This window comes from Euprymna scolopes, chromosome 21 (assembly GCF_053919585.1).
Source record: "Euprymna scolopes isolate OS-2025 chromosome 21, ASM5391958v1, whole genome shotgun sequence".
In the NCBI taxonomy this organism is placed as follows: domain Eukaryota; kingdom Metazoa; phylum Mollusca; class Cephalopoda; order Sepiida; family Sepiolidae; genus Euprymna; species Euprymna scolopes.
Window position 1 is genome coordinate 110021384 of NC_136502.1, and position 16992 is coordinate 110038375.

Below are 16992 nucleotides of genomic sequence, written 5' to 3' on the forward strand. Positions count from 1 at the left end.
ATCCCTGTTGATCTTCCAAAAATCTATACCGAATGAGCTTCACACTCACAGAACTTTAACCTCCCATACACGCTTTTTTTTATCTCTAGCTTTATCTCAAAAACAATTACTGAACCGAAAGGCTGTTAGAGTGAGATTAGCAATATTTTCTTCCGTCAAATGAGCTACAGCTAGGATTGTATCATTCTTTTCATTGTCGATCATGTTTTGCGGCAAATAGGCATAAATATACATAAGCAAAGATTGGACATGTTGTATGCGGCTTACTCTTGCATATCTCAGCATGGTATCTTCTCTGCATAAATACCACCAAAATGTTCTTTCTTTACTGACCGAGAACAGAACAGAAACTACACTTTGATCAAGCAGTGTCACACAGTCTTTACCAATTCTGATTCTATTTGCCATGCAACATTTGCAAGATCGCTTTATAAGCAAATCTGCTTCTACTTATATATAAAAGCCATTTTGTCTCTGTGTTTTCGTTCCCTACGGACTCTGAAATGGCTGGGTCGATTATTTTGAAATTTAACAGAAATGTACTTTATGGGTCTAGGGGTGTTCTTAGATTGGTCCCTTCTGCATTTGACCGGACAATATCCATGAACATAACTGAAGAGGTGAACACAGTTACATTATATACGTTAGATAATAAAGTAAAATTAGTTATTGTCTAACTATCTATTTATCTATCTATCCAGTGATATATTTTTAAAATAGCTTATATTGGGAGCTATTTATTGTTTAACTGAAGATGTTTGCATAAATTAGTTAAGTTAAATAAACAGAATGACTTTCAACAGTTGCATACATGACAGAGGTCACACGTTAGGAGTCGAGTGCTTTTGATGATGACGTAACGAAACTGACAGGTAAAGAGGCCAAGAAGATTAGATTGAGAGTTTTGGGTTTGGTCACGAAAGTGAACAGACGAGCTCTTCAAAGTCCAGGAAGCGGGGCTGAAGGAACAAGCATGTAGACGTAATGCAGACTCCTTGTGAAGACCACTGAGACAGCTGAAATAAATTTATATTTTAAAAATATAAAGTGTTGTTCTGCGGTTTCACAAAAGAAGAAAAAACAGGTGTTTCAATCGGTTATGGTGTTGGTCGTTGCATATGCATCACAGAGCCCAGCAGTGAAGATAGAAGAACTCCTGGATAAAGAAAAGGTATGAAGTATCATATATTATTCTTCTTATAAGACATGATACCTTTGTGTAAATACGAACTATAATATATCCCCGTGTGATAATTTTGCTATACGACAGGGAGACCCAACGTTGGCCAGGATTCAATGATGATCAACAGATGTTTCACACTCCCATTTTTTTAATGTTCATTGGAATCGGTGAAATCGATTATTGTTCAATTAAATGGATTTATTGCCTGCTTCAGTTGGAAACCTATCACAGGAAGAAGCTTCATATGCCTCCCTGCAGTGACTTAATCCACAATACATTGTAGTCTAAATTGCACTGTAAAGAACCTACTGTTAATTTTATAAAATTATTTTATATAATGGCTTGAATTAAAGTTTAAATTGCAAAAGTCAAGTATCATGGTTCAATTGTGCTTTAAACAGAAAAATTCATTTCGAATGCACTCCTGTTATACCTAAGAACTCACTGTTGATTTAAAATGTCAGGCCTCTTTGCTTGTGCTGTAATAAAACTTCTCAAATGCACTTGTGATGTTAGGCTGTATAAGGTGTTGACTTTGGTCAAAATCACCTGTCCTTTCTTTAATTGGATTTTTTTGATTATCGATTCTCATCGGAGGCGTTCCAGTATATAACATATCTCAGAACACTGCCAGACACATTAAGTACATTTGTGTGAAATTTTGTAAAAATCAGCCCCGCCTTTTCGAAATCCATAGGGAAAGAATTCACACACACACAGAGTTTATTTTATATAATAATAGATAAATACAGGCATCAGCAGAATTTGAGAAATTTTTTATTAACCATATCGTAAAACAATGGGAATGGATAAAAACTCGGATGTGGGCAAGTTATATCTGGATGATGAAACTACTGAGGTAGTCGAGAAGTTTTGTTGCCGTAGTGATACTGTTGGAGCACAGGGTGGAATAGGTGCTAGTGTAATTGCAAGAGTTAGGGGTTGCTAGAGTAAGTTCAGTGAGCTTCTGGCATTACTAAGCAGCAGAGCGTTACCACTGTCAACCAAAGAGTCTATCAAGCATGTTTACGCAATGTGATAATGCATGGAAGTAAAACCTTGCCAGTGAGGGTTGAGGATATGCATTGCATGGGGACAAATGATACGAGAATGATACAATGAACGTGTAATGTGGGTCAAAGACAAGCTTATACCTGATGATATTATAAGGAGATGGATGTGCAATTTGAATTTTTAAGATAAACTTATATATGATGAGCTCAGAGTAAAATTAAATCTTGACAGTATAGGGAGATGTGTTCAGAACAGGAGCCTTTGGTGGTATAGCCATATTAAAAATGAATTGAAATTCTTTGGTTAGTAGACGTAAAACAATTGAGGTATCAGGTTCAGTTCACAGGAGAATGGCAAGACAAAGGTGGGAAGAAGTGATAAAAATGGACTTGAGGGAAAGGGAGTGAGATAAAGACCTGGCCAGAGATAGGTTCGTTTGGAACTCTATATTTAAAGCCATCTAACGGATGCAGCATGCAACACGGGCAGTAAATTAAATAAGATAAACTCTGCTTTGTTAAATTTTAGCGAAAATTAAAAACAAAATTGATCAACAGATTTAATAGAAAGAGAGATCAAAAGAAATACATGTTATTTTATTTGTACGAGTTATTTTCCTTGGATTTATTTCTCAGCAATGCTAAATATATGTAATGTAGTTCCACTCACATGCACAATTTAGGAAGATATCTTACTCTCTTTTGATTTTATAAAATCATTTCAGATATAACTGCATGAATTAAAGTTTAAAATGCAAAAATCAAGTATTGTGCTTTAATTGTGCTCTAAACAGAAACATTCATTTCAGACATGCTCCTGTCATATCAAAGAACCTACTGTTGATTTTATACACCAATTCTTCTGCTTGCGTAGTGAAAAAACTTCCAAATGCACTTGCGATGTCAAATTTGGTCGAAATTAGACTTTTCCTTCTTTAATCGGAGTTTTTTGGATTATGGATTTTCAATACTTATTGGAGGCATTCTAATGCAAAACCAATCTAAGAACATTCCTAGACCCATAAAGTACATTTCTGTTAAATTTCAAAATAATCGACCCAGCCGTTTCAAAGTATGTAGGGAACGAACACACAGAGATAAAGTGGCTTTTATATATAAGTAGAAGTAGATTTGCTTATAATTAACAATGGTAATCTTTGTTCTGGCATTTGATCTCAAATAATAAAACACTAACAATTAAGTGGAATACTATTAGCAAAACTAGAACATGAAATTCCCTAAACACACATTGATATCTCTGCCTAAATGAGAACTTTGAGATAATTAGATTTAGTAACAGAGTCAAACTTCTTAATAACAATTGTAGACATTGAACATTTTATACTGTTAATAATTTGCATGTAGCACTCTGAATGTTTACAAGCCTATCAAAAGTAAATTAAATTAATATTATTAGTAGTAGCAACGATCTTCAATCTGCTGATCTAGAATTTTATCAATCAAATCAAATCTCTAAAAGAGTGTAGAGAAACGCTTTAACACGAATGCGAAATGTTTTGCTAAAAAAAAAAGCGTTGCTAACGGGAAAGGACGAAAAAGATAGAAACAGAGAGCTAAGAGAAAGAGAGAGAGCAAGTAAACTAACAAGCCAGTCACCCCCTCCTTTCCAATTTCTCTTCTCACTTATGCCTTGTAGCCAGCGCCGTTAGTTTGTTCTTCAGATGCTGCGCTTCAATTTCTTGTTTTCTGTTAGTGTAGGAGAGATCCTTCACAACTGAGAAAATTTTTATTTTTGTTCCTTTTCTCCACATTAAAAAAACGACCCTGGTGTCTAACTCTGTCCCGTGGGGAGGCATTGTAAATGGGAACGCGTACAAACAGTGAAAAGTTAAAAAGGACGAGACCATAACGGGAATAAAGATGCGGTCAGAGTAAAGAAATATGAAAATATCAAATTAATCCACATATTTAGTTGTAAGACTTTATAACAAAACGTGAAGTTCTAATCAACAATAACGAACAACAGACATCACAGCCACAAATTATCACACTATTAACAGGCATCAGTTACCATCTACCCGTCAAGGTAGGTATTAATTCATCACGCACCTGTTAATGTACGAGGTATCAGTTATCAGCTACCTGTTAAGGTAAACACCAGGCATCACACACAAGCAATTGTTGTAGTACAATTTATGTCTATCATCATACATACGTTAAACAATCTCATTTAATATATAAAGCAAACACATTCTCTATGGAAGACTTTTTCTGCACTACAGACTATCAGATAAAAACTAAATATTTAATTCCATTATGGCAATTATTTATTATAAACATTGAACCATGTTCTTAAAAACAAAAAAAAAAAAACATTTCAAATTAATTTATCAAAATACGTAATCATAATAAATAATTTAGTTTTGCTTATCATTATGAATGACGACAGAAAGACACTTTTCCTCAGAGCAGAATATCAGGACCTAAAAAACTGATCTAAAAACAACATGGTCTCTGAAAGAAATAAACATCATACCAGTTGTGACAGGTGCAACTGGGCTGATAAAAAAGAACCTTCAAAAATACTTAGAAGCAATCCCTGGAAAACCAAGCTATAAGGAAATACAGATAGCAGCCATAAAGAGAACAGTGTCTATTCTTAAAAGAGCCCTCGGATATAAATTTAAACTGTAATAGAATCAAGTGTTAGCCCCAGGAAGGAGCCCCTTGATCTCTTCAAATTAACAAAAGTAAAATAAAAAAAAAAGCGAAGTCCTCTTTTTGTCATTCTTTTATATTCTAAACAGATTTATGAGAAGTAATGCCTCCTATTTTTTATGTTCCGCCCAAATGGAGCAGAGAGGACAGCAAACTGCATTTTTATGATAACTGGACTTATACATTCGTCACCTGAAAGTTAGTCACTCTGTTATAGATATTGGCGATTTGAAAAAACAACTCTTGTCAATGACGTGAGTGAGAAGCAGACATGCGTCATTGAATTCCTGACAAACGTGCATTAATAATGGCGATGACTACGTAAAAAAATATCTTTTGGGAGCACAAAAGGTTGCCTGTTTTAATGGTATCACTTCCGTCTTCCTACCTCTTCAACTTTTTTAGTTAAAAAATAGGAAGCTTTACTTTTTGAACGACTCTCATATATATATTTATTATTTCAACATCGGTTGTTTTTTTTTTGGGGGGGGGGGGTCTTAAATCATTACAGATTGTTTCTATCGACAGGACAATAATATTATCCTGCCGATTTCTTCAGACAATTCAAGTCAAAAGTTTTTTTTGACTTGAATTGTCTGAAGAAATCGGCAAGATAATATTATTGTCCTGTCGATAGAAACAATCTAATGATTTAAGATTAAAAAAAACCTGAAGTTGAAATAATAAAAACATATTCAGCTCTACTATTAAAGTATTGAGCACTTTTCCCCCTGTTATTTACCAAATATACCTCCTAATGCATATATATATATATATATATATATATATATATATATATATATAGAGAGAGAGAGAGAGAGAGAGAGAGAGAGAGAGGGAGAGGGAGGGAAGGAGGGAGGGGGGAGGGAGAGAGGGAGATTAATCATTTATTTTAAATGTATTTGGTTTGTATATACTAATCATAATGGATAAAAAAAATCTTTCTCATAAATAAAGCTTTTAATATAAATTTCGGAAAAGCGAGTATGGCCATAATTTTCGAAACGAGAAGGGACGGCAGAGCAGGTCGGTTACATGAACTATGCTATGTAAGTTGTTCAAAATGGTGTTTTTATAATTTTGTTTAAATATCTGATTAGTATGTGACTAAATATGAAGCAATAACAAGTTTGCAGATGTGTTAGTCGCAATACGAAACATATACGGCATAATCACGTTGACACACCGGTTCCTGTCAGACCACCGATGTTAAGCAACGTTGAGCCTGGTCATTACTAAAATGGGTGACCAATTTGGGAATTCCAGGCGCTGTATATAGGAGGACGTCAACACCTCCCTGCAAAAGTTGCCAAAACCTAACGTTGTCATCTCCTCTAACAGGGGTTATACATACGACTGGAGAGTGCTTGCAAATTTTCTACACCCATGAAACTTCCTCCTTCGGAAGAAACTGGTTAAACCCAAATAGGGTTAGTGCTGTTTCACACACACTGTTTCACACACACTACGAAACAATATTGTAATGAATATCCTTTTGAAAAGTAATAAATGATCCAATGAGAAAACTTGGTATTTGAAACTTGGGGAATTATTATATTACACACGCTATATGTATACACTAGAACCCCAGGATATGGGATTAATCCATTCCGGGTTGTTGAAATCGCCGTATGGCGGGGCCTACACAAAATTTTATGCAGTAGATATTAAAAAATAGTAACAAAATACAGTGCACTATATAATACACATGTATATAATCAAATAACATTATAAATAACACCGTAAGGCGAGGTAAATACTGTAACCAGGGACCAGAAAAACATCGTAATCCACATCGTAACCTGAAAAAAAAACGTATACTGGGGACAACGTATCCCGGGGTTCTATCGACCGGTGTTAATCGTGACACACTGCACTGATGATTCCCGAAAGGATGAAACACTAGTGTCTGTAGGTATTCAATAATTGTTATAGTAAATAATTATGTCAGCCCCTTTAAGAAGCTCGTTTCTTATGATTGAGCACTTTCAGCTGAAATAAAAAGTCGGTCAATTTAGTTCTCATGCGCAAATCATCATATAATGATTAGATCACTCTGACAGACGTTAAAAACATTTAATAATAAATGTTTAAATTTCGACAGTATTTCTCGCGGTTAACGGTAGCCGAATGGATTAGGTTCTTGCTAATGGAGTCAGAGATGGCTTCTGTTGCCGGGTTCGAATCTATCGACTGGTGTTAATCGTGACACCGTGACACCTTGCATTGATGATTCCCTAAAGGATGAAACACTAGTGTCTGCAGGTATTCAATAATTATTATAGTAAATAATTATATATATATATATATATATATATATATATATATATATATATATATATGAACATTAAGAAAGAAGGTAGGAAGATCCTTTTCCCTATTAACGGATGTCCTCTTCTTGTCACTCTCAAATATCCTAAACAAATTTAGTAACAATCATTGTTGTTTATTCACCGATATTAACTCAAGTTTTAATTATTTTGTTTAGCCAAGGAAAAGATTCAGAATATTTTCTTTTTAAATGTACTTTGATGTTAATATATTTTTTCGTTATTTTGTTTGCAAAGAATATGAGCAAAGCAAAAAAAAAAAAAAAAACATACACGAGCTTCACTCAAAATAATTTACGTGACTAAAATAAAAAAAAATCGGTTTCTTCACAAAGCAGTCAGAAGTTCATTTGTAAATAGTTTTTAGAAATTGCATTACTTTGTGGCCTTCTTTTTGAGATTTTCAGAGTCTGAAAGCAATTAAACTGTCGAAGAGGAAGTTATTCCGGGCTTTAAAATTCATGGCAAATCCTCATGTATTGAAAGCTTAAGAAGCTATTCACATTCAATAATTTTTTAAATAACGATTAACAAAACTAGTTATATTTTTCTAATAAATTGGTTCAGTTAATCAGGCCATAATAATTAAATTTAACTTTGAAAATTCTAATCTTACTAAAAAAATAAAACCCAAACTTTACCCCCCCCTCCCAATAAAAACAAAACCATTAGAAAAGACATAAGTAAAAATATTAGAGTAAAAGACTCATGAGCAACGACGGGAATAAACATCGATTATCGATACTTATCGGAGACATTCCGATACAAAACCTATCCAAGAACGCTGTCAGGCACATGAAGTTCTTTTTATATAATATATATTTTATATGATACTAGAGGTTAATAAAAGTATGAGATACTTTTATGTGTTTTTTTTTGGGGGGGGGATGACTATGACTTATTTATTTATTTGTAGTTAATATTTATCTAATATGCAAATATTTATCTAATATGCAAATATTTATCTAATATGCAAATATTTATCTAATACGCAAATATTTATCTAATATCCAAATATTTATCTAATATGCAAATATTTATCTAATACGCAAATATTTATCTAATATGCAAATTGTTATTGAAATCCAAAGGGCAATGGCATAAAGTTCAACAGATATTTTAAATTTCTATTTAAAAAAAAAAAATTACAAAATTAATTTCACTAGAATGCATTTCGGTTTCTTAGATGCTCTCTCCCCCTTCCCTCATACAACACAGGTAGATAGTTTATTTTCCTCCTTGCAGTCGTTACATGAATTTTTACTCACCGTTTCTACTTTTTTTTTTTTTTTGTTTCATCGCCTAATCTTTACTCAACAAGAAAATATTTCCTTTGTCCGGATTTAATTTTAGCTTTATGATAATTTGGTTCTTTCAAGAAAATCCGAAATAGTTAAAAATAAATAAATAAAATAAAAATGAAAATAAAAAAGGGAAAGAAAGAAAAGTCGGAAGTATAGGACTTAAAGACGTCTGATTGATCTCATTGCAAAATACGTTGGATAAGCGAACATACAAGGCCGCCAGAATCATACGGTGCTAAGCGCCATTAAAAAAAAAAAAAAAAAAAAAAAAAAAAAAAACACCAGAAAACGGTTTTAAAATTCCACGATTTGATAATCCGTGAATCTCAGGAACTAATAGAGATATTCGTTTGGGGTTTATTTTAAAATAGAGTTTTACACCTACACTATCGCATCATGATTTTTTTTTTTTCAATTCAACAATTATCAGAACGATAACAATGAAATTTGTTACTGCTTGTAAACACATGAATAAAGTGCATAAAAGTTAAAGAAACAAATTATACAAAGTTTTACTGCACTTACATTGTTCCTTAGATATTCTCTGCTGATGTTGGTGTCAACATAATCCATGAATGCGTTGCGATCATCCGGAATCATCTGCGTCATCAGATTCTTCACTGACAGCCGCAGCTGCCTGTGAAATCGGTTTCTCTTTCACGTCTTAATTGAAAAGCTTTTTGTTTATCTAGAACACCACGGAGGTTAGAGGCATGTGCAAGGAGCACAGAAGTAATCAGAGACTCTACATCAGCCAGTTTGTCTAACATAGAAACGAAAGTCGCTTTCATAAACATTGGATTTTGACCGTGTTGTCAGATGCATTCTGCATCTTCGACCTGCACTCTATGTAGAGGAAAGCTGTGCAAACATAGTGGTATACAAAACTCATTTTGCCTACATACGGCGCTTGGTATTATATGATCCTGGGAGGTGTCATATAAACCACATATAAAGGATAATGCAAACCCAATTTACGTCCACCCATGCTTAAACCACCCAAAGACAGTTATCAAACGGATACCTAAATCAATAGGAAATAAAAACATTTTAATGAACATAAATTTCCTTATGAGAAAGCACTAAAAAAAGCACAAACTAAAAATATTAAAGCAGTAGCACTCAAAAATAGATCTAGAAGAAAAGGAAAATGAGAATTATCTCATTAAAACCTTCAGTTAAGGTTAAAATTTCTCAGGAATTTATTTAACCAGCCTTCATTTTCCACCCAGTAATATCTTCTATAACACTTTCAATAGAAATACCTCAAATTAAATTACATTTGTGGCGATAACTTGGGAAAATTTTCATATACATGATAAAACACTAAAAAGGAAGGAACAATATCATTAACAATAATTTAATTCATCAAGTATAACCTATTTATATATAAACTAGTATGGGTACCCAGCGTCACCCGGGTGTTTGGAGGTGTATGAAAGTGGTAGTAGGCAGGCAGATTCGTGCCATGAAGGAGAAAAAGAACGTGAAAAAAAAAAGGAAAAAAAAAGAGTGACATCTTTGCCGTTGCGTCCATCGCAAAACCGGAAGTGGCAAAGGTTTAAATTAAGGTTAATCAATCGAAAAAAGGGGAAGACTTTCGAAAATATCGGAGAAAAAAGCGACTCCCTCCTTGTAGAAAAGTGCCCAGTTGAAGGCGAAGGAATCATTGTTTTGGGCCAATTTTTTTTATATTTGTCGTTCGAAGAATCGAGCTTCAAATCGATACTGATCATGTGAAAATCTGTCGCCTTTGTCGAAAGTTTTAGACATACATACATACATTTAAACAGATAGGTGAGATTTATATTATAGAATGCCATGTGTGTGTGAATTCGTTTGTTATGCACTCCAAACGGCTGGCCCAATTCTTTGGAAATTTCACACAAATGTACTTGATGTGTCTGGGGGTGTTTTTAGATAATCGAAAAAATCTGATTCAAGAAGGAAGTCTGATTGTGACCAAAAATAACACCTTATACAATAGCCTACTATCACAAGTGCCCAGCCTATAAAATCAACTTTAGATTCTTTTATAAGAAATGAATGCTTTTTTAGAGCACAGTTAGACCATGATACTCGACTTTTGTATTTTATGCTTTTATTCAAGCCATTATGCAAAGATCTATAAATATAAAAGCGAAAATGTGTGTATGTATGTATGTATGTATGTATGTATGTATGTTCGCTTTTTGTGACCCATGACACTTGATTTCTGTATTTTAAACTTTAAGGCTTTTTTTGCTGGTCTTCTCGGTCGCCTCATTACTTCTTAAAACTTTTTATATCACGTCTAAATGATAATATCTAAGAGTTACGAACGGGGGTCACCTGTCTATTTAATTTGCCCGACTTTCACATGCTATTTTTTCCAGATTTTTAGAGCGTCTTGTGTATCTTTCGCTTTTCAGTATAAAACAAGCAAAAACTGGCTTTCAGCCGCGTCATGTTTCAAGGTCAAACATCACGCGACTTAAGTTTCTCGCACCAGTTAATTTCATTTTATAAACGTTAAATTAAGATGCTTTTCATTCCTCATCTTTCGTGGCCGAGATCGTTAGGTCCCAGGGTTTTTTTCTCATTTCGTTTCCATCCCCACGTCAAAGGTTCGGGGTTCAAGCCTACTTTCCTACTAAAACTTTTTTTGCTTTTACACCACCAAACACCCGGCCAACGTTTTTTTTTTAAACAGGGTTGTTTTGATCACCCACCACCACCACCACCACCACACACCTACAAACACCCGGGCCATGCCGGGTACCCCCCGCTAGTAATGTTATAAAATCCACAGTAGGTTCTTTGATAACACAGGAGCGCGTTTGAAATTAATGTTTCTGTTTAGAACACAACTGACCCATGACACTTGATTTCTGTATTTTAAACTTTAATTCAAGCCATTATATATAAAAATATTTTTTTTTAAATGAACAGAAGATTCTCTACAGTGCAATGTAGATTACAACGTATTGTGAACTAAATCACGGCGAGAGGCATGTGCAGCTTCTCTTGGTGCACTGTGATGGGTTCGCAACTAGTGCAAGCAATCAATTGATTTGATTAAAAAATTACGATTTCACCGATTCCGATGACAATAAAAATATGGGAGTGTGAAATATTCATTAATTTATTTTTATTTCGGACTACTATTCTCATCTTTATTAGTTGTTGTTTTTGATCTTTTTATTGGTTTTGTTTATTTCCCATCGTTTCGGCCAACTATTCCTCTGGCCTTTGTCAGGTGGTAACCGCGACGGATAGGAACTTCGACTCTCCTAACTGCATTCTCAGCCATCACTGCCATCCGTAGTTGTTGTCGTATCACCACATTTTTGGCCAATTAACCTCTGGCACACTTTGGGTAGAATTGAAACCGCTATCTTCAGACAATGCTCATCTGGAACTGTAGAGCTTCAACGTCTCTATCAACTGTGCCACGGGCCCCCAAAACCAATAAAAAGATCAAAAACAACAACTAATAAAGATGAGAATAGTAGTCCGAAATAAAAATAAATTTATACATAATGCTCATCTCAAAAAAATGAATTCCAATTAAGGAATAATATATATATGTGAAACATTCGTTGATTACCATTCAAGCTCAGGCAACATCGGGTCTCCCTGCTAGTTAAAGTTTAGAATACCGAATAATAATGAAATAACTTGTCCACTACAACAAAAATCTTTATAATCTTCTATAGTCTAACTAGCTTTCATTACAACTAGAAGATCCAATGGAATACAGGGTGGGATGATAAAATCGTCGCCCTTGAAAAGACGACATGATTCCATTTCCGTTTGTTGAAAATCGGTTTTCTTTTTTGTTCCAGACCATCTACTAGTTGGCTAGTTGTGTACAAATCCCAAGAGCAATAGGAGCCTTCTATCATGTCTGAAAGTGATAATGTTGTGCCACTGTACATCTCTCTACCAATCCAAGTTATGACAACATCATCATTGTCAGCATCCTCAAAATGCATCGCTAGATAGCCACGAATAACCGGGACATGTCCTGGTTGATGAAAACAAAGTTTCCAACTACGGTTATGATCTTCGGTGTAGTTTCAAGTGAGGGCCACATCATGCCACCTCACATCTTCAAAGTCGACTTGAAAGTCAACACCAAAATGTACCTGGATGTGCTAAAGTGTGGTAATCCCGTGGTGTAATCAGGTGGCCGTTGGCAGATCCTGGGTGTGGCAGCAGGACTCAGCACTGGCCCACAAGTCCAAAGATACCCAGGCTTGTATCAGAAAGAGTGCTACAACTTTGTATCCTTCTTTTACTGACCCCGCCTCTCTTCCCCCAATCTGAATCTGCTGGACTACTTCGTTTGCTCATACGTTGAGAACATCATCAACATGACCTCCCACAACACCAAAAACCAGCTTGATCGCCACCATCTGCAGAGTATTTGCAGAACTCCTGCTGGCACTTGTGGAAAAGGCATACTCTCAGTTCCGAACCCGTATCAAGGCAGCTACATTAAATAGATGTCAGCTCTACTACATAATCAAATTACCTGAATTGATTTTTTTCAAATTTTAAAATAAAGATGTAGTGTTGTTTTCTTTAGGGCGACACTTTTAAAGTTTCACCCTGTATAAACTTTACATAGGTATGGGTACATTACCTTTAAAGAAAGAACTAAGAGATATAAATACTGCTTTAACAATCTATATATCTATTAAAGTGAAAGTGTCTGTCTGTCTGTGTGCGTCTGTGTACATTTCCCTACACAATAACTCTGTCAATTTTCAGTCTACAGACTCGAAATTTGATATACAGGGTACTGGGATTTAGGAAAATCTTTGTAATCCAATTTCGGCCAGAAATTTGGCTGTTAAGGGGTCAAAGTTCAACGATTTGACCTTTGAGAACTCTACCAAACTCCTCCGACAATTTTGGGTCTAAACACTTCAAATTTTAGATATAGGTTCCTTGGACATGGATCTAACTTAATAATTTGATTTGAGCCCCAAACAATAAAAGTTTAAGGGGTCATAATGGGAGTCAAAGTTTTTATGGTAGTTAAGGAAATTTAAGTTAAGGTATATAGAAAAGCATTACCGTACATATTCACACTTTTTAATATATACATATGTATATAAAGTTATGAACAGTACATAGGGCCCGAGCAAAGCCGGGCTGAGCTGCTAGTATTGTATATAAAAAACAATATATCTGGCAAATAATAAAGCACCAACAGTTATTAGTAAAACTTGTTGATGCAAATCCCTATGCCTAATGATGATGTGCGACTTCTGCCTATATAAGTCAATTTTTGGTCTACAGACTTGCAGCAACTTGATATATAGGGTATTCTGATCTGTGGAATCAATTCAATTTGGGTTTTAACTGATAAAAATAACTGCTAATTGAAAAATTCGAACTTGGCAGGCATAAACTGACTTAAAGTGCTTCTCTACACATGTGCAAATATACATTTATATGTTAAAGTCGGTTAATTTTCAAAGTTTTAATATTTATCATAAGCTCAAGTGGTTATGAATAATGCTGGAGAGCTCAATGTTTTGTTTTCGATTATAGCTGATGGCACCGGAATCATATTTTTAAAACGTTGTAAATCACTATATATTTCATACAATATAACGATCAATAAAGAATTGACCCTATAATGATAGATACAAAATCTGTATAAATTAAAATATCAAATTTAAGCATATTTTACAACCGCGTGGTGTGTTAGTATGTATATATATATTGTTACATACGCGATAAAAGGTGTGGTAAGGCAATGTATAACATAGGAGTATGAACGGAAACTTAATAATAAAACAAACATCGTTTACCTTTATAACACGTTGCCAAAAGGGGGGGGGTATAAGGGAATTTACAGGAATGCAAAAGCCCAAGTATTTTTCTCTTCATCGCATATGTGACACAGCAAAAAAAAAAAAATTTTTTAAATGGATAGAAACACAAGGACGGACACAATAAAAATGCGATGAAATAACGAGATAACAGACACTTTTCCAAATGATACAAAAATAGATTTATTCAAGAAAAAAAGGAAGAGTTTAACGAAAGAAAAAGAAATGTATTCAAAGTTATGGAATCTGAAGTATAGCTACGCGTATTGAAATGAGCGAAAGTCTTTTGGGGGGGGGATAATCAAAGTCTTTGTACTTACAGGTCTCTTTTGTATTTCCTTTTTTTCGTTTCTTTTGCTGGTGTGTTTCACAACTCGTCAACGACACAGTTAATCCAAGATATTTCCTTTGGCGGGGAAAAAGTTCGGACAGCAAATTCACGTGTTCTCTTTTCTTGCTCGCACTTTATATATCTGTCTCTTTTGTGAGGGATAATGGATCACATCGTCCGTGTCAGTATATCCGCATCTCCTTCACATGATAGGGGAAAGTCGTCTCTTTTGTGAGAAAGTAAATTAATCGCATTCTCTTGCATGACTGGAGAAGAGGGTCGCGTCGTTCACGTTTCGTGTATCCGTATCTCCTTTTCGCATGAGGGGAAGAAGTCACCCCCACCCTCCTCCCACGAGGAGAGAGACCTCTAAACATATCGGTGACCCAAACCGAAAAGAGCGATTTTCACTAGTGTCCAGTTTGAAAGGGAAAGGGGAAGCGATACCACTTCTGATCCCTCTCTTCCTCTCTACTTCACAATCCGGTCTAAAAATAGACTTGACGAAATCTCTAGTCGGTAAGGTCTCTGCAGGTTTTAAAGGGGAGAGTACATTAGTAGACCTTCGCTCAGCTCAAAACAACTACTATATTAGCCTATCTTGTGGGAATCATGTTTATTTTACCTCGGCGACAAAATATAAAAACAACAAAAAAACGATATATCTCGTCAGCCTAAAATTAAATATTTAAATTTTGATTTAAATACAAAATCCAATTTAAAGATCATGTCACAAAATATATATATATATATATATATATATATATATATATATATATATATATATATATATATATATACGGTGTTCAAAAAGTCCAGGTCCTGGATATGACCTTAAACTATATCTGATGGTGAGGCCCTAGCTTGCGGGCTTTGGGAAGTATGTTGCCACCCTTTAATTGCCATTGCTCCCAGGTTCACTTTGACCCAGAGTGGTAATATCTGTTAGGATCCTAAGTACGGGTTGAATAGAAACCGACTTGAAAAAAAGCAAAAAAAAAAACAAAACAAAACAAATATATATTCTATTAAAATTTTTCTTCAAAATCACTGGATTCGGCATTAAATAACCTGAAAAGGGTGGATATGCCGTAAAACAACCAACCAACCAACCAAAAGTCCAGGACACATTTCAAGTCCTCATATCTGCTTAACTATGAATGGTATCAAGATGAAAGTGGCGCCATTTTAAAGTTAAATGCATTAAGTTTTTTTGTAATTTTCCTATTGATTTTGTTTTATTTCATTTCATTTCAGATCCAGTAATGGCGTTCACTCAACCAGAAAAGGCGTTTTACGTGCTTGAATTTGCAAAAACTAAACCATAGACACTTGCTCAACGTGCCTCCCAGATCTGCAGATCTCACACCCTGCGATTTTTTTTTTTTTTTTTTTGTGAATGGACTGGTCTATGTGTCTTCCATTCCAAAAGAGGTGGATGAGCTGAAGGCCTGAATAACAGAAGCTGTTGCAACCATTGATAACACAATGCTGTATACATTTGGCAAGAATTAGACTCTCACCTTGATGTGTGTCGCCTGACCCAATGGTGTTCACATTTAACATTTTTAAACATTCCATGAAAATCTTGAGTTTACAAGCTTTCTGAATATACCAAATACGTTTTTATATCCTTAATAGTTTTCGAGATATTCAATGTCAAAATGTGCCAAGACTTTTGGAACAGCCTGTATGTATACATTTATTCTCTCTAATGCAAGTTTGATTGAAGAGAAAGCTTCTAGTTCCCATCTTTCTCACTGGTGGACCAGCGGTCTGATGCTATGTTTCAGTGTATACAAAATCTTGTTAAACTTGAAAATATGTTTGTACCAACATTGTCTGATGATGGCGTATGCAAGTCGAAAGTTTTGCAAATATGGAAAGAAGGCATCAGAAAAGGAAATAGAATCTTTTCATGTCTATTGAATCAAACCTGCATTAATGAAAGGATGTTGCCTAAAAATACAAATTTATTCTTATATATAGACGGTTATGGAAAACGTGAGAAGGATATTTGTTTAGATTAATCTCATCTTGACTTATATGCACAACGTTTCGGTCGATGTAACCTTTGACCTTTGTCAGATGTAAAAATCGCTATGTTTCTTTTTTTTTTTTTTTTTTTTTTTTTTTTACACCTGACGAAGATCGGAGGTTACATCGACCGAAACGTTGTGCAGATAACACTCAAGATGAGAACAATTGCCCCATTAATCTAAATAATACAAACATTCATACCTTATCTAAAAAATTCAGAACTGTAATGAGAAAGATATGTGGAACAGCACACATAAAGACTTGGAAAGAAAAGATGTTAT

At 34.6% G+C, this 16992-nt stretch overlaps 1 protein-coding gene and 1 pseudogene across 2 annotated transcripts in view; one reads left to right on the top strand and one right to left on the bottom strand.

The window, feature by feature from the left end:
* LOC145242981 (protocadherin-19-like) overlaps nt 1-16992 on the bottom strand; it is a 146940-nt gene that overhangs the window by 18744 nt on the left and 111204 nt on the right. The window lies entirely within an intron of this gene.
* On the top strand, nt 6035-6153 carry LOC145243085 (5S ribosomal RNA; annotated as a pseudogene).